A 26531-nucleotide genomic window follows, 5' to 3' on the forward strand; every position below is an offset into this window, starting at 1 on the left:
TACTTTCACTCTATAGAGTTCAATTGGAAAATAGGTTTGCTGAGCAAAGATTATTAAGGAAGATGTGGACAGCTAAATTATACAGGCAGAGATTTAGAAGGAACTTCATGTAATCGGAATTAAAAACTAAACCAATATTTCAGAAGCTACATTGACAATTTGAATAAGGAAGCAAATAGCACGGATGTTAACAATATCTCACCCACTGGTAGGATTGACTACATAGGTCAGCAAAATTGCAGTTAGGCCAATCTGTCAGCATGCAGTCCTGAGTGGAGTATAAATCCTGAAAATACATGTACTTTGAACCAAGTGGAAAATATTATTGGCAAAAGTAGGAAAAACGGGGGTCCTGGCATCAAAGAGCTCTCAGCGGGCCTCTTTGAAGATCGAACTAAACATTGGACCCAATGGTTAGATCCATTATGTAATCATGAACTCCCACTTAAACAGTATAATCCCTGATTTATATAGGGGTTCTTTTCTGCTTCTTCTACATTCGATGGGCTCTAAAAATGATCTGGTAAACTATTTTAATTGATGATGATGATGTCATATTATTCCCGGTTTTGGGGAAGAGGGCACACAAGGCTTGGCGGTAGCTACAATCTCACAGAACCCCAGAACAGCTCCCTATCTTGGGCTGCTAACTGCAACTCTTCAGATTACCTAGGATCAATCCTGCTCACAGGGAGTGTGCACAGAGGCGGCACACCTAGAGTCCCAGCCATTGTGAAAACCAAGAGTAAGCCAAAATGCGAGGCCCAGCGAGATGGAGCCAAGGCAGCCTTCCAAGATGGCACCGGCCCTATGGGTTTAACAGTGAAAGGTGGCTGAGTAGGAGGATTGGAGTGCACTTTACAATGAAAATGGCAGTGTTTAGCGGCCCAGAGCTGAACATTTGTGCTCCCAGCAGGAGAACCAGACCCTATGGAGTAGTAGCGTGGTGGCAACAGTGTGGTGAGGGGAAGAGTACCGGATCAACTACTTGGCAGAATCAGGCCGGTGTCAATGGAAAAGGAGTCCGGAGAGACATGATCACAGCAAGATAGTCTGAAGCAGGTGAGCGACAAACAGTACCCCGTTATTGAACAATAGTGAAGACTTACTATACAACAGAAGTAATCCAGTCTGATAGAACAAATGATGCTTCACAAGCTAAATAAGAGAAAACTTGCCAAAGATAAAAATAATTTTTTCAGCTCCAGAGCTACCACTTCCTGGGAAGATCATTGCCTAGAGAAGGGGATAGTGGTTACCCACCTTGTTGATATGACAGAGTGAATCTATCCTCTTTGAGGATCTGAAAGTCAACATGAGGGAGATGGCGAGCAAGGCCAAGGTGGTAGAAACCTTAGTTACAAAGATTCAATAGCATGGAAGAAATGGAACACGATGCAAATAAATAAAGGGGTAGATTGTGTCCATGGATTTGCAGCTGCAAGCCCACAAGTCTGAGATCCCACTACAAAAAGACCTTCAGAAGCTGCGCAGTAATTGCAATGACCACAGTGGATTCCAGAATTGAGGAAATGCACTGAGGGTAAGAATGTTTGTGATTCCACCGACCCCAGTATGTAAAGATATTAGATCCCAACCACTGTAATTTTTAATACAAGGGTTTTTGGGGTTCCCCCCAATCCAACTGGAGGTCCAAAGGACAATTAGACTCCCCACCAGAAGCTCGGGAGAGTCAGTGAAAGGGAGAAGTTTAAACATAGTGGATCTGGGCCCTAATAGGCAGAGGAAAGACTGATCAAAGCAGCTGCAAAACTTAAAAGGACTAATGTGGGGAAACCAGAGGATCCACTTCTTCTCTGATCTGTGATGCATGCACCAACAAAAGGGACAAGATATGCAATGATCTCCTCACCTTCGCCCTGACTGCATCCCTGTGACACCTGGCTAGGCTGAGGATGGGAATGGATGGAATTGTGCTGTTGTTTTCTCAACCGGAAGTGACCAAGGACTTTTTGTCTTCTTTCAAGGATAGAATTGTGAAACACCAAACGTCTTCCAGTCCATGTGTATGCTAAGAAGCAGAGTTTGGGGGCAATCCCCATTCGTTTCACCGAGTGTGGTAGCCCAAGATGTGCAATTTTGAGTTTTTGCTAATCAGGGGCAAGACTGGAGAAATATTTATGTAGGTTCATACACCTTCGGTTTTAAAACAGGTTTCATAATAGTCATTTGTAAGAATTTGGATCATTATTTGGGATGGGTGACTACCCACTTCAAGCAACAATATTAACTCTTGACAGGGTCAACATTGAAAGTCACTAAATTAATCTTTGTTCTACACAAGTGTAGTTATGGTAAAGAGCAGACAGGCTTACAGTATGCAGTATGTAAAGTATTTATGTAGTACCAATATAGTAATAAAGTTGAAATGCAAAACATTAAAAATCCCAAACAGTAACTTTTAATAAACTAAATGACACCAACATAACAAATATCCTATAAGGGAAAACATAGGAATTAAATTTCTAAAGTAGGACTAGAGTTAAGTTAAGAAGCATAAAGTGCTAACGATAGTCAATGGTCAGGGTAGATTGCGACCTAGGCGTAATTTGGCGTCAGAGCAATGGAGCATGAGTCAGATACACCAACCAGTTTGCCTGTTCAAAGATTTTACCTCCTGACTTTAGTCCTTTAAGTCCCAATCCACCACTGGATTACACATGTAAAGCTCCCCTGGATCTCACAGGAGGCATTTAGAAACGCACACTGTAACTGGCAGGATCCAGTCGAAATCCAGTTGCCACTGATAAGTTGGGCATTTGCAGAAAAGGCCTTTTGTAGCTTGTTGTATCTCTGTGTATTGAATAGGATGTCATCATTATAACCCTAGGAGGCCACTTCTTTGTTCTGGGACAAGAGGCAGCAGGCCCAGTTCTTTATGGGTCCTCTCAGGTTACTGATAGCAGCTCCAGGCCTCTTCCTCAGGTCCAGGAGTGTTCTGAAGTGGGTGCCTGGAAATGCTACATTTATACCTGGCAGGACCTAATAGGTAGGAATGACCCCTAGGGACATACTAACCAATAGGGTAAAAGTTCCTGGAGCCAATCCTACCTACCTTGGGCATATTAAAGATCGTGAAAGTCTTTGGCATACTAAGCTTGGGCTCTGAGGGCTGGGGGTTTGTATGGGGAGTATACAGTGACCGCCCACATCTAAAAACAGCATTCTGTTTGGGGCAGTCACTGTACCCGCAATAAACCCAGAGACAGAAATCTGGTGGAATACAAGTTGGGTTTTCCAGGAATCAGACAGTAGATACACAACAGTTGTTTTGGCATCATGTTTTCCTACCTTTCAAGTTCTCCCTGAGTGATACATGTTTAACCAGGAGACCTTCCAAGCAGGACTGGACACTGTAATGTCAAAAAGGATGCTCACAGCCTCACCCTGAATATTCTGTCAGGTTCAGAGGAGTGGTTTCTGCTTATTTTCCTAAATAATCTCACTCCCGAGATACAGCGTTAAGATTATAATTTGTACTCTTATTTTCAACACAGAACAGCTAGGCCTGTGAAAACCACCTTTTGGGTGCAAGCAAACAAAGCTGAATCTAAGGCTTTTTGGTGTATGGCTAATACCCTCACCAGAGTAATCCACCCACTTACAACAATTTATATAGCCAAAACAGATTGGGTAAACACTTTGGGGGAAAACCGCTGGAGATACAGGTGATTAATGGTGAGGGGACGCATCAACCAAAATGGGCGAAATGTTAAGCAGACTTTGGTTCCCATAGTCACAAAGCAGGTCAGTGCAGTGATATCTTGAGACCGGCTGGGCCCATTGGCATCCCGCAATCTCTATACAAAAATGATCCAGAATTCTGTGCAGGAAAAATGTGCATCCTGTTTACCTACTCCCTGCTAGCAAAACTGATCTGGGGCAGCTGGCAGGGCTCGATGATCAGTCCAGTATTTAAGGGTAGAGATAAATCAGTCCATGCAAACTACCGCCTGATAGCTTTGTGAGATGCCGAAGCTGAATACTTCGCAACAGTCGGGCTTAGGAGAACAAGCTAGTACTGATAAAGCAGACGGGCTTTGTAAAGGGCACTGGAACCTCAATAAACATCATGTTGCACTTAATTTTAATTATCAAGATAAGGGCCAAACATCAGATATTTGCACCTCTGTTTCACAGACTATGGCTCTCATTGCAACCCTGGCGGTCGGTGTTAAAGCAGCGGTAATACCGCCAACAGCCCGGCGGAAAAAAAAAATGGAATCATGACCATGTCGGAAAATGGCAACATAGACAGCCACTTTAACACTCCGACCGCCACGGCTGTAGAAACAAACACCACGGCGGTAACCGCCAGCAGACAGGCGAGGGACAAAGTACCGCCCACACTATTACAAGAGGCCTATCCGCCACCTTTTTTGGGGCGGTACCAATGCTATCAAAAGCACGGCGGAAACAGGACTTGGAACAAAAACCACTCACCTCTTGACACCCAATGAGGAACCAAGACACCATGGAGCCCGAACTACAGGTCCTGCCCCTGCTGGTCTTCCTCCTCTTGTATCAGGAGCAGCAAAGACGCCATCGACGACCACGGTGAGTACTGCACCTACAACACAGTGGAGGTTGGGAGGGAAAAGAGAGTGACACACACACGGCACACGCAATACCCCCACCCCCACCATCACCCACAACACCATACACACAAATACATACAGCAACATTACATATACACCCCCTCATCCCCTGGAAGAATGCCAAGACAAAAGGAAATTATTGTAATGATTGTAATCAATAAAAATCAGATAGTGCAATTTAAAAAATCAGCATATACAAATATGTACACCAACTACACAAGTCCGGATAGTGTTCCAATCATTGTCCGTGGACCTGTGGTCCCAAAATGCATGGGCGAAGCCCGCACAACATACCTGACTCGAAACGGAGAGAACTCTGCAGTGCCATCAGATCGAAATGAAACAGGCACCTCAGGGGGAGGGGGGCCACCTCAGCCGGATGAACGCACGACGCCACTGCTGCACGAGAGGGCTCCATGCCCACTGCTGTGTCCTGGGGAGTGCAAAGCCACAGTCTCTCAAGTCTTTTCAATGGGTGGTTTGCCCACTGCTCTATCCTGGAGAGTGCAAAGCCACAGTCTCTCAAGTCTTTCCAGGGGGTGGTTTGCCCACTGCTCTATCCTGGGGAGTGCAAAGCCACAGTCTCTCAAGTCTCTACAGTGGGTGGTTTGCCCACTGCTCTATCCTGGGGATTGCAATGCCACAGTCTCTCAAGTCTTTCCAGTGGGTGGTTTGCCCACTGCTCTATCCTGGGGAGTGCAAAGCCACAGTCTCTCAAGTGGATGCTATTCTCCACTGGTTCTGGAGGTGGCTTTGTGCCCAGAGTGCTTCATCCTGCCAAGGACTGAGGTAGTGGATGTGAATCTCCACTGATTCTGAGGGGGCATTGTGCCCAGAGTGCTTCATTCTACCAAGGACTGTGTGAGTGGATGCCTTTCTCCACTGGTTCTGGAGGGGGCTTGGTGCCCAGAGTGCTTCATCCTGCCAAGGACTGTGTGAGTGGATGCCTTTCTCCACTGGTGTTGGAGGGGGCATTATGCCCAGAATGCTTCATCCTGTCAAGGACTGAGGTAGTGCATGTGAATCTCCACTGGTTCTGGAGGGGGCATTGTGCCCAGAGTGCTTAATCCTGCCCAGGACTGAGGTAGTGGATGTGAATCTCCACTGGTTCTGGGGGGGGCTTGGTGCCCAGAGTGCTTAATCCTGCCCAGGACTGTGGTAGTGGATGTGAATCTCCACTGGTTCTGGAGGGGGCTTGGTGCCCAGAGTGCTTCATCCTGCCAAGGACTGTGTGAGTGGATGTGAATCTCCACCGGTTCTGGAGGGGGAATTGTGCCCAGATTGCTTCATCCTGCCAAGGATTGAGGTAGTGGATGTGAATCTCCACTGGTTCTGGAGGGGGCATTGTGCCCAGAGTGCTTCATCTTGCCAAGGGCTGTGTGAGTGGATGCCTTTCTCCACTGGTTCTGGAGGGGGCTTGGTGCCCAGAGTGCTTCATCCTGCCAAGGACTGTGTGAGTGGATGTGAATCTCCACTTGTTCTGAAGGGGGCTTGGTGCCCAGAGTGCTTCATCCTGCCAAGGACTGCGGTAGTGGATGTGAATCTCCACTGGTTCTGGAGGGGGCTTTGTGCCCAGAGTGCTTCACATGCAGTGTGGCAGGTCCCATTCCCTCACCTGGGTGTGTGTGCCATGAGATTGCCTGGGAACAGGTAGCATGATGCGCCATGGACGCAGAAACACACTCCACCCTGCTGCGACTTCGCCTGCCACCTGCAGGTACAAACAGTCCTGAGAGTCAGGCCTCATGGATGCTGGGCAGGGTCCAGGATGTCTCCTGCAGCCTCGGACGGCTGCCCACTGGGGATGATTGCCATGTCAGCTGTGGTGGCACTGGCTGAGCACGTTGGGGGGTTGGTGGCGGTGGTTGCGGCGGTGGTGGATGTGTCTGTACCTGTTGAGGGACAAAGCAGGACGTCTCCTGCAGCCTCGGACGGCTGCCCACTGGGGATGATGCTGGGGACTGTTGCTGAGGCAGCAGGCGTGCAGGTGACAGTGCTGGTGGCTGTGCTGGTGGCAGTGTCCACCGCCGTACAGGTTGGTGTGCTGGTTGACAGAAAGGGTGACTCTGGTCCCTCAGCCGGAGCCACCGTGCCCTGTCCTAACATGCTCTTCGGTTTGTGTCCCTTCCCCACCTTTAATGTTGCTGCTGGTGTCTTGCCACTGTCCCCTTTTGGTTTGGAGGAGCCCTTGCTTGGTGGAAGGTTCAGCTTCTCCCTCCGGCATGTGGGCACCTTCTTCACCTTGGCAGGTGGCGGAATGGCCTGCTCCTTGGCCTTGCTAGGTGGCACACTGGCAGCCATGATGGGTGGCGGCCGCAATGAGACCGAAGTTGCTGTGACCACTGTGCTTGGGGAATTGGTGGCTGAGGTGCTGGGCTGGGACTGGACAGCCTGTCCCTCGGGGAAGGACGGGGGGGAGGTGAAGGGAAGAGGTCAATGTTAGCCAGGAAAAGTTTCTTAGACACACTGGGATGGGAAGATGGAGGGGGTTTGTGTTAGGGTTTGTACACAGCAAAGAGCATGTCCCCTCTCACTGCACTAGTGGGTTCTGTAATAGCTCCCTTTTAAACTTACTATTCAAAGCCTTTCTTGTTATCTCACCTTCCCCCCCCCTAGGCTTCTGTGTATGTTGTTTAATGTGCTGTTTTGTTTACACATTGGGCCTTGCTTTTACCAAGGCTTCTTTAAAACACTCCTCCCTAGGCCATGTGTTAATCCAACTCATTTGCATAATAACTGAAACTCTGCACACCTTTCAAGAACATGTGCAGCATGTGAGGACCACACCCAGCTCTTCAAACCACACCCAGCTCTGCACACCTTCCAAGAACATGGGCAGCATGTGAGGACCACACCCAGCCCTTCAAACCACACCCAGCTCTTCGAACCACACCCAGCCCTGTCTATAAAAGGCATCCCCCGAGCCTCACCCAGTGCTTGTGCTCGTCTACCTCCCGCTTACCTGAGAACAGATCCCTCGGCGCTGGCACTCCTGCTCTTTACAGACTTTCTTTGACTTCAATTGGCGCAGCTGCTGGCTCTTCCTTCTTCCGGTTTCCGGTTCCTCCTTGCCTCAGCCTCTCTCCTACGAGTAACCTGCAAAAGAGAAAGAAGACAAGGTTAGACTGATCAGTATCTCTTGCCAGCAACAAGTAAGTGCAAAACTTTTTATTACCTGAGGGAGCTTTGACGGCAATTTCTGGATTCGTGTATAGACAGTTTGAGGCGAAGTGCCTTCCACGAGCATTGTGATTAAGGCTCTTTGTTGCAGGATTATTTTGCAGGACTTTGTGAAGCGGACATTGTTTTTTTTCATGGAACTTTTGGGAATCGAACAGTGGAAACCATTGACAGCAAGGAAAACAGTAAATCAAGGACTTGCACAAATTACATGCTGTATTTTGATGTAAAAGTACAGTATTTGTTTTATAAAAGATTCTGGAAATATGCGAAAAGTGAGTCTGCTATTGGGAATTTAGGCTTTAGTTATATTATGATGAATGTTTGATATTGGTAATTCTGATAACGGTATTTGTTTAATTTTTTAGAAGCTTAACAGTAATAGAAAACACATCCCAGAGCAGTAACACATTCCAAACCTGGAAACTAGAGACCAGGATCCAAGAGGTACTTTTAAAAGAGAATTTCCAATAAATAAAGGGATAGTCAGGAACCCATTTAGGAATAGGTTGCACTTATCTGTTCTTTGTTTATGTTTCATTAGGCACCAGTTTCTACAGAAGTCAGAAAGGGCCGCAGATTTGTGCAGCACTTCAACAGTGGAAACGCAAGAACGGTGTTGTCTCTCTTTTTTTTATTTTATCCACTTCCCCCCTTCCCTTGAGCTTCTGTTCTTAGTGCACTGTTTTAAAAACTAGTGTGCTGGAACAAGCAGTTTCAGGGTGGGGTCGGATTGTCTTCAACCTCCATCAGAACTGAACAAGAACTCAGGTGAGCTGGGCTTTGACAGAAGCACAAGCCTTAAAAAAAGAAATTCAGTTCTGGTGGACGATGAATACCGGGGAAGAAATAGAGGGCATTGACGTCACGGATATGGCGCAGGCCCTAAATGAGGACTTGGCTCATAATGAATCAGTGTCTGGCATCTTGCAACATATGCAAGAGGAAATAGAGAGATTAAAGATGGAGAATACCTCTTTAAAACAGGATTTAAGCAGGTATAAATTTAGGGGATCTCAGTGGAACACAGCTTCTACGCCTTTGTTTAAAACCTCCTCAGAGACAGGGGCGCCATCAAAACATACAACTTTGCCTTCCCCAGTTGAGGTTACTGTTAATTTTCCTAATGTTGTGCCCTTAGCAGCACCTGAACGTTTTCATGGAGATAGTAACAAATTCCATGTTTTTATCAATCAATGTCAATTACACTTCATTTGTAAGCCACAACAGTTCCCTACTGATGATACGAAAGTGGCATTCGTCTTGTCTTATTTGGGTGGCACCGCAGCCAATTGGTCAATTCCTTTCGTGGATAGAGATGATCCCATCCTCCATAATTGGAATCAATTTAAACGTACCATGACCAGCCTTTTTGCAAAACACACTTTCATGCAGGCAAGTGATAATGAGCTTTTAAATCTTAAACAAGGTAACAAGGATTTATTGACCTATCTCACTAGTTTTAATCGTTTACTCACCGAGACACAGTGGCCAGAAGAAAAGCGTGTCTCCCTTTTTTATAAAGGTTTGAGAGACGAGTTAAAAGACGCGCTGGCTCATATCGTTGATTTGCCAAAAGACTATTCAGACTTTGTAGATTTAGTTGTGAAATTAGAACACAGACTAGGAGAAAGAAAGAGAGATAAATACAAACTGGAATCACGGTTAACTTTTATTAGACACGAGAAGAAAGACACAGATAATAAACTCCCTGAACCAGAGCCTATGCAAATAGGGACACTCAGAGGTCCACTCACATCAGAGGAAAAAGAAAGAAGGAGAACATTTCAATTATGTTTATATTGTGGCAGGGCAGGTCACTTTGCCAGAGAATGTCCAGTAAAGCCTAAAACTCCACGAAAGGGTGCTGTTTCCTCCACCTCCTCAACTGAATCGGGAAACGATTAAGCTCGACAAGGGGAGAGGTTACTTGTTCGAGAAAACATCTTAATCAAACCTCTAATGCTGCAGCCTTCAGGGTACCGCACATACCTAGACATTTCATAATTCAGGTCGTTTTAATTGTTACTACCCAAGTGAGGCATTCTCTCCCTGTCCTACTGGACTCAGGCGCGACAGGAAATTTTGTGGATAATAAGTTAGCTGAAATCTTAGGACTTCCTATGTGCCTAAAGCCTTGTCCAGAAGCAGTATGTGCAGTGGATGGGTCAGAATTGACCTCTGGATTAATCACAAAACAAACAAGTCCACTTGTTATGGTCTGTCAGAACGGGCACACAGAGGTGATTAGCTTTGATCTGATAGATACTCCTAATTTTGGTTTGATTCTCGGGGTACCCTGGTTAACAACTCATAACCCAAAAATTGATTGGGTGAATAGAACTGTTACTTTGGATTCCTCTTTCTGTAGAACCAATTGCTATCAAGAAGCAGGTACAGAACAGAGCACAGTATTACACTGTGCTAGTGTTACACAAGATGAACCAAGTCTCCCTCCTGAATATTCTGACTTTAAAGACGTCTTTGATCCAGTAAAGGCTAGTGTGCTGCCCCCACATCGGTCTTATGACTGCCGTATAGATCTTATCCCAGGGGCCCCTTTACCTAATAACAGAGTATATGCTTTGACTGACGAAGAAACCAAATACTTAAGAACCTACCTAGATGACCTACTACAGTCTGGGTTCATCCGTCATTCCACATCTCCAGTGTCATCTCCACTCTTTTTTATCCCGAAGCCGGATAAATCCCTGCGCGCGTGTATCGATTATAGAGGACTAAATAAGGCTACAATAAAGAATAAATATCCTCTTCCTCTAATACCTGTGTTGTTGGATCAATTAAGACATTCTACTGTATACACTAAACTAGATCTGCGGGGAGCTTACCACCTGGTCCGAGTAAAAGAGGGGGATGAGTGGAAGACAGCTTTCAAGACAAAGTTTGGTTTATTTGAGTACACAGTAATGCCCTTTGGGTTATGTAATGCCCCTGCGGCCTTTCAGTTCTTTATAAATGAGGTCCTACACGAATTCCTGGACGTTTGTGTCATAGTATACATAGACAACATCCTCATTTACTCTAAGAACTCAGAAGAACATACCCAACATGTTCGTGCAGTATTATCAAAGTTAAAAGAAAATCATCTTTTTGCTAAGTTAGAAAAGTGTACTTTTAATGTCAACAAGGTGGACTTTTTAGGATACTGCCTGTCACCTCAAGGAATAACTATGGATGTAAAGAAAATCAGTGCTATTGCTGATTGGCCAGAACCATCCTCTGTAAAAGATATTCAGAAATTTCTGGGTTTCGCCAATTTTTATAGGAGGTTTATTGCACATTTTGCAGACATTGCAGCCCCAATAACTACCTTGTTGCGGAAAGGGCAACGATTTCTTTGGACTGATGAGGCGGCACACGCCTTTCAACTCCTAAAACAAAAGTTCACTTCAGCCCCAATTCTGAAACATCCTGATCCTGACTTGCCCTTTTTTGTTGAAGCGGATGCTTCACAAGTAGCTTTAGGAGGAGTTCTCTCTCAACGAGATGCAGTAGATGGCCAGTTACATCCTATAGCCTTCTATTCCAAAAAGTTATTACCAGCTGAACAAAATTACACTGTGGCTGAAAGGGAACTACTAGCTATCAAAGTAGCCTTTTCAGAATGGAGGCACCATTTAATGGGAGCCAAGTACCCAGTTACAATCTTTTCTGACCATAAGAACCTACAGTTTTTTGGATCACTTAAAGCACTAACACCACGTCAGATGCGCTGGTTAATTTTTTTTAGCACATTTGACTTTGTTATAACCTATAGACCAGGTGCACAACAAATTAAATCTGATGTGTTATCTAGATACGGACATACCTCAGACATGAAACAAGATAAAATAGGAGAACCCATTATTCCTCCCCAAAAGTTGTTGGCACCAGTACAACAGAAGGATTTCATCACAGATCTATATAATGCACACATGCAAATAGCACCTCAGGATTGGTTAAAGGATTCCCATAACACAATACAACGAGGTTTATTGTATCACGACAACATGCTGTTAGTGCCCACCTCTGAATTAAAAACACAGGTGATAATTTGGCATCACGCATCACCGTTGGCATGTCATCCTGGTTGGGTAAAAACCCTGGAAAATGTGCAAAAACACTTTTGGTGGGACACTATAAGAAAGGACATTAAGCAATTTGTCACTACCTGTCCAATTTGTGCAAGACATAAATCTTCTCATAAGGCTCCTGACGGCTTGTTAATACCAATGCCAACACCCAAACAACCTTGGCACACTGTGAGCGTAGACTTTATTGTAGGTTTACCACCTGTAAAATCCTTCACAACAGTGTTGGTTATAGTGGATTTTTTATCTAAAATGGCACATTTTGTACCATTACGGAAATTACCCACGGCGGCAGAATTTGCAGATATTTTTATAAGGGAAATTGTGCGTTTACATGGTTTGCCAAGCAAAGTTGTGTCAGACCGAGGGAGCCAGTTCAACTCCAGATTTTGGAAAAAATTATGTGAAAAACTGAAAATAGATGTGGCCTTATCCACTGCTTTCCACCCAGAGACAGATGGACAGACTGAACGACTGAACCAAACCTTACTTCAAATGCTACGTTGTTTATTGGCTGATTATTCTAGTGAATGGTTGGAAGCTCTTCCTGTAGCAGAGTTTGTTTATAATAATACTGAGCATTCAGCTCTACTTTGCTCACCATTCTATTTCTTGCAGGGGTATCATCCAAGAGCTATACCCATTTTGTTAGAAGATTCCCTGTTGCCTACAGTAACGGATAGACTAACGAGGTTAGGTGACATACAAGACAAAGCCAGGAAACATTTATTAAAGTACAAGGAAAGCATGAAAAGACAAGCAGACAAACACAGGTCTGAGGCCCCAATGTATAAAATTGGTGACAAGGTATGGCTCTCCACAAAAAACCTAAACATAGAGGGATCCCGAAAGCTGCAACCACGTTTCATTGGACCCTTTAGTATAACTGCCATAGTAAACCCGGTAACAGTAAAATTAGATTTACCAAAAGAATATCCAGTACATACTACATTCCATGTGTCCTTGCTTAAGCCGTACAACTCAAAAACCCGACCTGAACCACCACCTCCACCCATACCAATTAAAGGAAATCTGGAATATGAAGTGAAAAGCATAAAAGACTCAAAAAGAACTAGTGGACATCTGTTTTATTTAGTAGAATGGAAAGGATATGATGAATCTGAGAATTCATGGGAACCAGCATCATATGTACATGCCCCACAGCTGATTAGACGGTTTTATTTAAAAAATCCAGGAAAACCCCGTCCTGTAGGAGGGCCTTTGAGGGGGGCAACTGTTAGGGTTTGTACACAGCAAAGAGCATGTCCCCTCTCACTGCACTAGTGGGTTCTGTAATAGCTCCCTTTTAAACTTACTATTCAAAGCCTTTCTTGTTATCTCACCTTCCCCCCCCCCTAGGCTTCTGTGTATGTTGTTTAATGTGCTGTTTTGTTTACACATTGGGCCTTGCTTTTACCAAGGCTTCTTTAAAACACTCCTCCCTAGGCCATGTGTTAATCCAACTCATTTGCATAATAACTGAAACTCTGCACACCTTTCAAGAACATGTGCAGCATGTGAGGACCACACCCAGCTCTTCAAACCACACCCAGCTCTGCACACCTTCCAAGAACATGGGCAGCATGTGAGGACCACACCCAGCCCTTCAAACCACACCCAGCTCTTCGAACCACACCCAGCCCTGTCTATAAAAGGCATCCCCCGAGCCTCACCCAGTGCTTGTGCTCGTCTACCTCCCGCTTACCTGAGAACAGATCCCTCGGCGCTGGCACTCCTGCTCTTTACAGACTTTCTTTGACTTCAATTGGCGCAGCTGCTGGCTCTTCCTTCTTCCGGTTTCCGGTTCCTCCTTGCCTCAGCCTCTCTCCTACGAGTAACCTGCAAAAGAGAAAGAAGACAAGGTTAGACTGATCAGTATCTCTTGCCAGCAACAAGTAAGTGCAAAACTTTTTATTACCTGAGGGAGCTTTGACGGCAATTTCTGGATTCGTGTATAGACAGTTTGAGGCGAAGTGCCTTCCACGAGCATTGTGATTAAGGCTCTTTGTTGCAGGATTATTTTGCAGGACTTTGTGAAGCGGACATTGTTTTTTTTCATGGAACTTTTGGGAATCGAACAGTGGAAACCATTGACAGCAAGGAAAACAGTAAATCAAGGACTTACACAAATTACATGCTGTATTTTGATGTAAAAGTACAGTATTTGTTTTATAAAAGATTCTGGAAATATGCGAAAAGTGAGTCTGCTATTGGGAATTTAGGCTTTAGTTATATTATGATGAATGTTTGATATTGGTAATTCTGATAACGGTATTTGTTTAATTTTTTAGAAGCTTAACAGTAATAGAAAACACATCCCAGAGCAGTAACACATTCCAAACCTGGAAACTAGAGACCAGGATCCAAGAGGTACTTTTAAAAGAGAATTTCCAATAAATAAAGGGATAGTCAGGAACCCATTTAGGAATAGGTTGCACTTATCTGTTCTTTGTTTATGTTTCATTAGGCACCAGTTTCTACAGAAGTCAGAAAGGGCCGCAGATTTGTGCAGCACTTCAACAGTGGAAACGCAAGAACGGTGTTGTCTCTCTTTTTTTTATTTTATCCACTTCCCCCCTTCCCTTGAGCTTCTGTTCTTAGTGCACTGTTTTAAAAACTAGTGTGCTGGAACAAGCAGTTTCAGGGTGGGGTCGGATTGTCTTCAACCTCCATCAGAACTGAACAAGAACTCAGGTGAGCTGGGCTTTGACAGTTTGGGAGTGGAGGAAGAGGTAGTGGTTGTAGGAGGTGTACGTTTGCTGAATTTGGGTGATGGTGCATGGGCCGGAGGCTATTGTGAGGTGGATGGCTGTTGGGTGGGTGTGTGCCTGCATTTTTGTACTTTGGGAGGAGGGCTCACCGACACACTGGGAGAGGACACAGGGGATGTGTGAATGGTAGTGGGGGTGGTGAGTGAACGTGAGCGGTGTGTGGTGATGGGCGTGCTGGTGATGGAGGTAGTGTCTGAGGATGTAGTGCATACAGGTGTGAGTGGAGACGGGACAGGGAGGGAGGAGGAGGACGTGGGGGGGCTACAATGGAGGCAGTGGATGGTGCTGTGTCTGAATGGGGATGGTGCTTGTGTGAGTGCCTTTGGGATGTGTGGTGCTTATGTTTGCCATGTCCACTCGTGTGTTGATAAGTGTGCATGCTGGTCTGATGGTGTGCTTGGGATAGGCTGCGGTACAGGGGATTGGGCCTGGGTGGAGGAAGTTGGAGGGGGGAGGCTGGACACAGAGACAATGGCTGCCATCAGTGCGGAGGCCAGAGCCTGAAATGCTCTCTGTTGGGCCGGCTGCCCAGAATGAATGCCCTCCAGGTATGCATTTGTTTGCTGCAAATGCCTCTCAACACCCTGGATGGCATTCAAAATGGTAGATTGCCGAACAGTGAGGGATCTCAGGAGATCAATAGCCTCCTCAATGAGGGCAGCAGGGCTGACTGGGGCAGGGCCTGAGGTGCCTGGGGCGAAGGAGATGCCCATCTTCCTGGATGAGCGGGCACGGGACACACACTGAGGGGCTGCTGGGAGGGCGGTGCTAGTAGGGGGGGTGGGGGCTGTACCTGTTGATGCGGTGGACACAGAGGTGCCCGCCACCGCAAGTGAGCTCCCATCAGAGGATAAGTCGATGTCGCTGATGTATGCTCCTGTCCCCGTTGTGGAGCTCCCCTCGCCCTCTGTTCCACTGGTGCCTTCAGACTCCATTACTTCACCCTCCAGGGCCATGTGGGATGCAGCTCCCTCCTGCTCCGGTGCTACTGCTCCTCCACCAGATGATGCTAATGCACACAAGAATAGGGTGACAGACCAAAAAGGGGGGGGGGAGACAGAAGATACACATGGTCAGTGCATGCAACACCACTACCACTGGCGGACACAACACACAGGGAGCAGCCCTATGTACTAAGCCATGCACTAACAGTGCAGGGGAAAAGCACATGCCCAAGGGGGACTCTGTCTAGACCCATTTCATGCACAGCTGGCACCCATGGGAGCCTGACTAGGTGTAGAAGACTAATACCACCTTTGGGGTTGGACTGGGAATGAGGCTGCAAAACAATGGATCTACCTTTGCGCGTATGCCCTTGCCTAGGGGAGCCCACAGGCCACCACCCCCACCCAGACACCTCGTCAAGCGCAGAGTCAGCTAAATGACAGTGTACTCACCCCCTTGTGGCTGCTGTGATGCCCTCAAGCGCCAATCCAACTCCGGATATGCCACCACCAGGATCCGGTACATCAGAGGGTTCATGGTGCGACGGGCACCCCTTCCACGTTGGGAGGCCATCCCCAGCTGGGCCTCCGCCGTCTTCTTGCTCAAGCGGCGCAGGTCCTCTCATCTTTTCCGGCAGTGGGTGCTCCGTCTATGGTAGACCCCCAGGGTCCGCACTTCCTTGGTGATGGCACGCCAAATCCCCTTCTTCTGTTGGACGCTGACCTAGAGTACAAGTGAAGTAATAATGGATGTTACTATCCCATACTGTTCTTCTCATGCATTGCCTAAAAACCTCCCACCCTGGCCCAGACATACATACACACACACTATCCTCACATGCTGGCCTGTCCCCCTCCCCTCCCTCTTCCATCCACAACACTCCATACAATTATGTGCCATCCACCATGCTGTTTGTCTGGAGGACCGTACAGTTGCGTGTACTGGGGTAGGACCCCATCCACTAGTTTCTCCAACTCCTCCGAAGTGAAGGCAGGGGCCCTTTCCCAGACACTATAGCCATTTTCGCTTCCAGACACAGGTCACAGCAGCACTTGCAGTTTCGGTCCTCTCCTGTTGAAGGTCAGGTATCAAGTGAGTGAACAGATAGAAAATTGCGGCCACGTCCGTGGCGGTGCATACCGTCACCGCCGGCGTACATTGTCATTGGCTCCTGGAACCCATAGGGCCCAATGTTAACCAATGCGGAATTGCGCCGCGGTCTTCGACCGCCTACCGCGACAGTGTCCAACGCGAGCGCAGTTACCTCATTTTCCCGTGTCCCACCTTACAGGTCAGGCAGCCGCCATTTCAGGGGTCCACATGGCAGGCCAAATAACTGCGTCACACTTATTTAGGCCAGGAATACGGACAGACAAAGGCACATAGAGAAATTGTTACGTTTTTGCTAAACAGCATTGTGATACCTAAGTGTTGTATGACCCTCTGCTCACCGTTCTCCTCCATAGGGCACGTCCGTTGTGGCAGGTGATGAGATGGCGGCATCCTCCAGTGTACAGACCCCTAGTGGACCTGTTGACAATGGAAGAGAGACATATAATTATCACTTACAGACTTGATCGTGCAACAATCCAGGAACTGTGTGCCCAGTTGGAGCCAGACCTGATTTCAACTATCCGCCATCCCACAGGAATACCCCCTCTAGTGCAGGTCCTGTCTGTACTCCATTTCCTGGCCATTAGGTCTTTTCAAACAACAGTGGCCATGGCATCAAGGATGTCCTAGCCAATGTTCTCTAACGTGTTGTCCAGAGTGTTGTCTGCCCTGCTGAAACACATGCGCAGCTACATTGTTTTCTCTCAAGTGGAGGATTTGCCCACAGTGAAAGGTGACTTTTATGCCCTGGGACATATCCCCAACATCATTGGTGCCATTGATGGTACACATGTGGCATTTGTCCCCCCCGCAGGAATGAACAGGTGTACAGAAACAGGAAAAGCTACCATTCCATGAATGTGCAGATGGTTTGTTTGGCAGATCAGTACATCTCCCATGTGAATGCCAAGTATCCAGGCTCAGTGCATGACACTTACATTTTAAGGAATAGCAGCATCCCTTATGTGATGGGGCAACTCCAGAGGCACGGTGTGTGGCTAATAGGTGAGCCTAAAGTCCCCACACAGTTTCATTTGCTGTCTGGGTATGGGAGATTCCCTAATGTTTGGAGGATGTCTAACAGTTGTCCCTTGATATTTGCAGGTGACTCTGGTTACCCCAACCTATCATGGCTACTGACCCAAGTCAGGAACGCTACAATGAGGCACATGGGCGAACTAGGAGGATTATAGAGTGCACCTTCAGCCTCCTGAAGGCCAGATTCCGGTGCCTCCATCTGACAGGTGGCTCCCTATACTACTCCCCGAAGAAGGTGTGCCAGATCATCGTGGCCTGCTGTATGTTGCACAACCTGGCTTTGCGACAGCAGGTGCCTTTTCTGCAGGAGGATGGGCCTGATGCTGGTCATAAGTCTGCCTTTTTACCTCTGTGTATGGACCCTGACTTGTCACTTTGGCTTTCCATTTCACAGATTTGGGGCCCAATTTGTGCCCTCTGCTATGTTTACTCCTGGCCTACAGCTGTGTAACATTGGTATGTGAACAAGTACATTGACATTCCAGAAATGTTGCAATTGCACATTTGTGAAAGCACAGACTGACTCCAGATTGATTTGTTATTCAAGGGAGTTTATTTCTGTGCAAATAAGTGGAGGGAGTGTGTGAAATGGGCTGGGGTGATGGTGGAGGAATGTCCATGGCAGAGCCAATTCTCTTGGTCTCACAGGTGCATTGTCCAATGGGGCATAGGAAGTGGAGCTATGGCAGTTTATGGTGGTCAGGGTGACAAAGTGGGACAGAAGGGTGACATTCAGGAGGGTCTTATTTTCTGGGGGGGGTCTTTGCAATGTTCTCTGTCTTGTTCCTGGATCTCAGCGACCGTTTGCGGGCTGGTTCTCCTTCTGCAGGGGGTGGGGTGCTGGTGGCCTGTTGGTCCTGTGGTGGTGCCTCCTGTCCACTAGTGCCGGCGGAGGTGGAGGGCTGTTCATCGTCCAGGCCAGTGTCAGGGGCCCGTTGGTGTGCCACTGTGTCCCTCCTGGTGTTGACAAGGTCAACAGGGTGGTGTTAATGGACTTCAAGTCCTCCCTGATCGCCAGGTAGTGTTCCCCCTGCAGCCGCTGGGTCTCCTGAAACTTGGCCAGTACCATGCCCATGGTCTCCTGGGAATGGTGGTAAGCTCCCATGATGTTGGAGAATGCCTCGTGGAGTGTGGGTTCCCTGGGCCTGTCCTCCCCCTGTCGCACAGCAGTCCTCCCAGCTTCCCTGTTATCCTGTGCCTCTGTCCCCTGAACCGTGTGCCCACTGCCATTGACCCCAGGTCCCTGATTGTCTTGGGTTAGTGGGTTTACCTGGGGTCCCTGTAGTGGTGGACACGCTGCTGATTGACGTGTCCTGGATACAGAGGGATGGGCCCGCTGGGTGGGTGCTGTGCTGGTGTTTCCTGAGGGGGAGGCTCTGTGGTGGTTTGGTACTGTGTCAGGGGAACCGACTGTCCCGACGTCCCTGATGGGCCGGGCTGGTCCTCTTGATCCAGGCATGCAGAGCTGCTGTCATCACTGTGGGCCTCTTCTGTGGGGGGACTGGTTATGTCTGGCACCTCCTGTCCGGTGTCGTTGGGTATGGGTCCTGTTGGGGTGTAAATACATAGTTTTAGTATCTGTGTGTGCCATCTTGTGCATTGGGTGAGGTACCCTCTACTCCTGTGCTTGCGTCATTGTGTTAGCCCTTTTGTGATACTTGGTTTGGGGGTCTGTGTGGGTTTCTGTTCTGGACATGCTTTGGTGACGTTGGTCCATGCATAGGTGTTGCATTCAGGGCCTTGGTATTGAGATGTGTGGGTTGTGATAGTGGGACATATGTAGATGACGGTGTGATGGAGGTGAGGGTGGGGAATGTAGTAGTTAAGATATGACTTACAGAGTCCAGTTCTCCTGCTACTCCTGCGAGGCCCTCAGGATGCATTATTGCCAAGACTTGCTCCTTCCATGTTGTTAGTTGTGGGGGAGGAGGTGAGGGTCCACCGCCAGTCCTCTGTACAGCAATCTGGTGTCTTGATACCACGGAACGTACCTTCCCCTGTAGGTCGTTCCACCTCTTCCTGATGTCATCCCTTGTTCTGGGGTGCTGTCCCACGGCGTTCACCCTGTCGACGATTCTCTGCCATAGCTCCATCTTCCTTGCAATGGATGTCTGCTGCACCTGTGATCCGAATACCTGTGGCTCTACCCTGATGATTTCCTCCACCATGACCCTGAGCTCCTCCTCTGAAAACCTGGGGTATCTTTGAGGTGCCATGATGTGGTGTGGGTGATGTGTGAGGTGCTGTCTGTTGTGATGTGTGGGGGGATGTGTGGTGTGTGTTGTTTGAGGTGCGTGGATGTTGTATAAGTGATGGTGTTGTGTGTCTGTGGATGCTGGTGTTGTGTTAGCTAATCTCTCTCTCTGGCCTTCTTCGAATTTTAGGTTGTAAGGGTTTGTGGGTAATGTGGGTGTGTGTTTTATACTGTTGTGGGTGTGGTGTGTGTATGTGTATTAGGTGTGTGTATTTTGAATTGTCCAATGTGGTTGTGTTTTGTAAATGTGTGTGTATTTTGAGCGCTGCAGTGTGTACCCCCAATGTATTACCGCGGTTGAAAGACCGCCGTGTTGATTCGTGGGCGTATTCTTGTTGGTGTGACGGTGTAGGGTTTGGTATCGCCAGTTTATCACTGACCTTTGGTGTGGCGGACTTGAGTGGGTGCCTGTATTGTGGCAGATTCCGAGCTGTGGGTCGTAATACCTGTAGCGGATTTCCGCCGCTGCAACAGTATGCTGGCGGTCTTCAGCATGGCGGAAAGCGGGATTTACCGCCAGGGTTGTAATGAGGGCCTATAAATCTGCATTTGATGCAGTCGAAAGGAACATCCTCTAGGACAAGTTGCACAAGGGGGGCATATTTGCTCCATTATTAAGAGCTATTCAGCTTTTCTATACAAAGACAGTGATTAGAATAAAACTGGGAGCCTGAGGTAGAATATAATTGAAAATTCCAACTCCGAAAGGCCGAAAGCAGGGCTGCGTCCTGTGACCACATTTTATCAATCTGTTCTTGGCTGACCTCAGACAAGCCCTAAATAAGGATACATTTCATTTGCCTTCATTAAACAATTTAGGCCCTCATTATGACCTTGGCGGGCGGCTGAAGCCAAGATCTGACCGCCGGGCGGCCGCCAATGCAGCCACACTCCCTCCGCGGTCATTTTGAGATCCCCCCTGGGCCGGCTGGCGGAAACCTGGTTTCCGCCCGCCGGCCCAGCGGGGATCTCGGCCGCAACACAGGAGCCGGCTCCAAATGGAGCCGGCGGTGTTGCGGCCGTGCGACGGGTGCAGTTGCACCCGTCACACTTTTCACTGTCTGCATAGCAGACAGTGAAAAGCTGCACGGGCCCTGTCAGGGAGCCCCTGCACTGCCCATGCCAGTGGCATGGGAGGTGCAGGGGCCCCCAGGGGCCCTGCGACTCCCCGTACCGCCAGCCTTTTCCTGGCGGTTCAAACCGCCAGGAAAAGGCTGGCGGTAGGGGGACTCATAATCCCCAGCAGCGCTGCCCTGGCGGATTAGAACCGCCGGGGCCATTGTGGTGGAAAAACACCGGCCCTGGCGGTGCGAACGCTGCGGTCGTAATGACCCGGAATGCACCGCCAGCCTGTTGGTGGTGCTTCCGTCACAACATCCCTGGCGGTCTTGGACCGCCATGGTTGCAATGACCCCCTTAATGTCTCTAATCTGCTCTATGTGGATGATGTACTCGTAGACATCCAAACCAAGATTGGTCTACAGTGGCTGATCAATGCACTAAGCCAACATGCAGAAATTCACATGATGGAGAACGACCACTCCAAAACAAAAATCCTTTCAGTAATAAGGTAACAGTTGGTACCGCATAAGTGGTTCCAAAAGGATCACCTACTAGAGAACGTTACCAGCTATAAGTATCTCAGGGTCATGGTGGACTCAAAAGGAACTTTTGCTCCCTAAAAACCCAAATAACCTGAAAGGGTGCTGTACGTCAGCCTTCAGTGCTCTCTTCATTTCATTAAAAGACCCTAGTATGCTTCCAGTTTTGAAGGTGATCTTTTCCAAACTCTTTCCAACTCTGGCATATGGGTCGGAGGATGTCTGTGGTCGTGACTCAAGCACAATAGAATGGGCTTCTTTGAAAACAAATAGATGCGTATTTTCACTTCCAAAATGTATATCCCCGGCTGAAAAATGCCTATAATTCGGAATTCCATACAAGAGTTGGGAAGATAGAGAGCTTACAGACTGGAATCAGCTTGCAGCGGAACTCAAAATAAAATTATATGGTCACTATAAAAGAAACTTTCCTGAGCCCTGCAAGCATTTATCTGGTGGAAGCAATAAATATGCTTCAGCTGCATTCCATTTGGGACGGCTCCCTCTCACAGGGTACCTTCAAGAAAATAATCAGTTCGTTGGTCAAAAAAATCGATGCACGAATATAAAGCTGTGTTTGCAAGATATCGCAAACTTTAATGGGTGTTGGCAGCTATAGGATATTAAACCTGCAACATTATTTTTGAGAAACCTATCCACTTTACTTGAAGCTAAGGTATATGAGATATACATTTGGAATCACACTACTACGATCCAATTTACTGTCATGGGAGAAGACTGGGGTTGTGGCGAAGTGCTGCCTATGCGTGCATGCACTTCATCTGCATTTAGCTGGCTCTTTCGAAAGAAAGGAGAAGACTGCAGACGCCCCTGTTTTTGCAATGCAGTCTGCACACATGCAGGCAAGCAGTAATTGCCTGTTTTATGTCAGAGGACACTAGTCTCAGCTGCAGATGTGCAAACGTTCTAGCACTTGCTAAGGCAAGAGTAAAAGCTTGTGAAACTCATCACAGGGCACCTTACACAGCTGATTTACCTAACAGCTCTGAGTCTCTATGTACTTTAAATCATAAATTGGATATGTTTTTACTCTTGTTCATTGTATATCTGCCTATTTTTAGTATTTTTGCTAGCAGACAATAGGTGTTTTAATGTGTAAAAAAAAGTCATACAATATCTGATATATTATAAATTTACATCATAAACTATTGGGCAATTTTGACACTGTTTTTATGAACTGTGTAAAATATTTAATTTTCTTTTTTTGTGGTTAAAGCTTTAATTAACTAAGCAATAAACGATTCAGATATTTTAACATTAAACTGCTGTGTATCCTACTTTTAAATGCCAGACTCCCTGCCTTGTGGACTTATTTAGATTGGTAGGGAGTTTTTTACCTATCAAAAGTGTTTATTTTAACAGGACCGATTGTAGTGTTTATACTGCTACTGTCAGGCTGCTTTGGTAGGCCTGAAGCTATGTTTCACTGCCACTGTAGTGGATAGCTGAAGAGGTGCTGCAGTCCACTGGTGGTATTTCACCTCCAGGACATGTGTACACCGAGTACCATATAACCGGAAGTTATAAGGTAAGTTAAATATGCCAGCTTGGAATATTCCAATTCAACCATGCTTAAAAAAGGGTGTACAGTTCCTTTACTACTTACTGGTTAGCATGGGTAAAGTGCGCAGAGTTCTAAAATCAGCAAAAATATAGTGTCCAGCAACCAGTGAATAAAACTGGGTCACCAGGCATATTTCCTACACAGGTCACCCCCAGCCAACAGCTAGGATAGACTCATCAATCCCTTGATGGGCTTCCCTGCTCAGGTGATAGAACATGGACAATTTGCCACCGCTGCAGTGGCATTTGTCTGTTCCTTTCCCCTCCAAGCCTACTTAGACCTCTCTGTCAACATCTTCTGTAGCCACTAATCCTGTACATGGGGAACCCTTCTCACCTATAGACCCCACATGTGGGGTGACTAATACTAGTTTGCTCACGGGTACATCCAAGTAGGCAGTCAGTATCACCATGACCTACAAGCTGGTGTGACCAATTCTCCCTTCTTGGTCAGACTTCTGTCACCATTCCAGGTCAAGTTCTGCCCAAAAGGCTAAACAACCAAAGAGGCCATTGACGTTTGTCAGTGTGTGGAACCCGATACCTGTCCATTCATTTCAGGTACAGGCTCCGATCTGGGGCCTCTGGTAGGCCTCACATCCAGGGAGTCCCTGCTTGCTTCCGAGGTCTCTCTGGCATGTTAGCTTTCTCTAAATGGGAGACCACAACCTCAGGTTGCAGATGCCATCCTTCCACTCTTACTTCTGCCATTCCTTGGTGACTCTCTGACTGGCTTTCCAGTTCAGAGTCTGTACTCTGAGACTGAACATGTGCCTGGAAGTCCAGAAATTTCAGGGGGGAAACACATTTCCATTAAAGGGTGACACACTTTATTTGTGCTATGTAGGAGTCTGCCTGGTGCAGGTCTCCTGTCTTCTGTCACTGTGGCAGCGCAGGCAGGACCTTAAGGCCAGAAGTTGCCTCGCCAGCATCAATCTTGGTGTGGTGTCCTCTCAGAGCACGTAACCCCTGGCTGACTGGTCTTCCCACTGTAGATAGCATCCACCTTCTTCCACTTACTCTTTGTCTGGGCCTCCAAACTCCTAGTTTAGGGAGAGTAACCATAGAAATCTGTGTCTTGGTATGCCCAGGGTAATTGCCTTTCCCAGGGATTTTCTCACCGATGGGAGCTCTTTGCCAAGAACGCAGTCAATGGGGCATATGGGGTCTTACATTTACTTTCCTCTTTGTAGGCACGGTCTCATAATCTAAGGATACAATGGTAATAGGGCGGAAAAAGTCCTGAGCTTGGGACTTGGTTACCCTACAGTCTGGCTGGTACAGGTATCCTGCAGAACAGTGACAGGGACCCCATTCATTGTGACTTCCTGGAAGTGGTAGCTACCATACTACCAGATCACAAGCTTACCTTCAGGGTCCACCTCCCAGATTAGGACTACTATGGCATGCTCTACTCTCTACTTTAGAGAATAACCTCTGTCTAGAGCTACATTAGCCACCCCTGTTGAATGTCCACCTGTGGGTGTCTTCCTGTGGGATACATAGTGCCTTTGATTGTGCCGTGACTGGAGAGAGTCCTAACACTGTGGCGGGTGAAAGGACATTCTGGGCTACCACCCATCAAAACCACACCTTCTAAGTACTAAAGGGGATAGCAATCCTTTCTCTCCATGCTCTTTTGGTTCCCTTTGGTGAACTTCTCTGTGTTATACTGGCCTTCACCCTCCCTCTGTGGAGGAGAACCTGAACCACCCTTTATGTAGTCTCTCCCATGTAGTTTATTGGACACAGGTGTTGATCCAGAGGTCAGATTCCTTCCTAGGCACCTTGGAAACTATGAACCTGGTGTCTGTCAGGTGCTGGTACAACTCAGTTAAACAGTGTCTTAAGATATGGGACTTCATCAAATTATAAAAGGTCATTATAATCATTTAGTTTGCTGCCCTTCACCTAACCATCTAGTGCCTCACTGGAATCATCCGACAAATCAACCAATGACTGGTATGTCTGCTTCTGACTATCCCTAAACTTCAGGTAATACTTTTCTGGGGTTAAACCAAACTTAGGGTCTGATTTAGAATTTGGAGGATGTGAGTGGACCGTCAAAAGACTTCATTGTACTAGTCTGCCATCGTGACTGTCCGCCCACCCTATTTAGATGTCAGCGGTATTGACCGACAAAACTGTCAAACCGCCTTCATCTCCATAGCTGTAAGGCTCCTCAGTCGATGGAGTATCGGGCTAAAAGTGACTGACAAACACATTTCAGGCAGAACTCAAGCCGCCCAATTACAATGTTGCTTTCTGTTGGCATATGCATTGCTGTTAACCCTCCACATCTAACCTGGCAGACTTCAACAAATAGAAGGGGATAACATATTTCTAATTCACCATAAATCTGATGTTGCAAGGCTTTGTTTACTTGTAGCTTGATATGGATGACGAGCCACGATGTTGCCGTCAGAATCAAAGGTATGTTTGATTATTCACAGTCTCATTATTCCCCATTGTGAAAGGTTGGTGTGTTTTTTTTACAAAAAATAAAATAATACTCCAATTATCTTTATGGTTACTTCTTGTAAAAGTTCACCCACTATTCTGTTTGGTTTTTATATTTTTGTTATTTAACATAATTTTTATACGCTTTGTTTGCTTAGTAATGATTACCAATAGCCTTTAGACAAAAGGTTAAAAAAAAAAAATGCCTCAATAGTCTCCTTTTTTTGCCCTTAAAAATCCATTGTCACTTTGATGTATGGCACGAGCAACGTTCAGAGTAAAGATTTTTCTTTTTACTATAATAAATCTATTTGACATCACACTTTAAAAACTTGTAGGACACCTTGACTTACATGTGTAGTTGATTGTTACTAAATATTTGAATACCACATTCCAGTCATACAGGGTTCCAGATCTTAACATATCATACATTAACATATGTTGAAATTCCACATGAAACAAATTATTATGAAAAAAAAACTTCACCTTTCTAGGTTTTCTACTTAGTTCCTTTTTTCTCTCTCTCTCTTTTCATCCTTGTTGTTTAGCATCTTGTGGGATTTAAGTTTTATTTAATGGACACACACAACTTATAATTGTAATGCTATCTGTATTTAACCACCGGCTCCATCTTGACCACTGACTCCATTTTGTGCTTAGCTTCAAACATCGTCACATTGGTGGTGCAGGTATTTTTCAGTGCACAGCTTATTAACTTGTTTTCGCTCATCTCACCATCCCACCTACACCTGTACACCACCCACGCACTCCACATCACACACCCCAACACATCACCCTACACACCCTCACCTACACAACTCACACAACACCCATGGCACCACAAAGACACCTCAGATTCTCAGAGGAGGAGCTAA

This window comes from Pleurodeles waltl, chromosome 5, assembly GCF_031143425.1.
Source record: "Pleurodeles waltl isolate 20211129_DDA chromosome 5, aPleWal1.hap1.20221129, whole genome shotgun sequence".
NCBI classification, from domain to species: Eukaryota; Metazoa; Chordata; class Amphibia; order Caudata; family Salamandridae; genus Pleurodeles; species Pleurodeles waltl.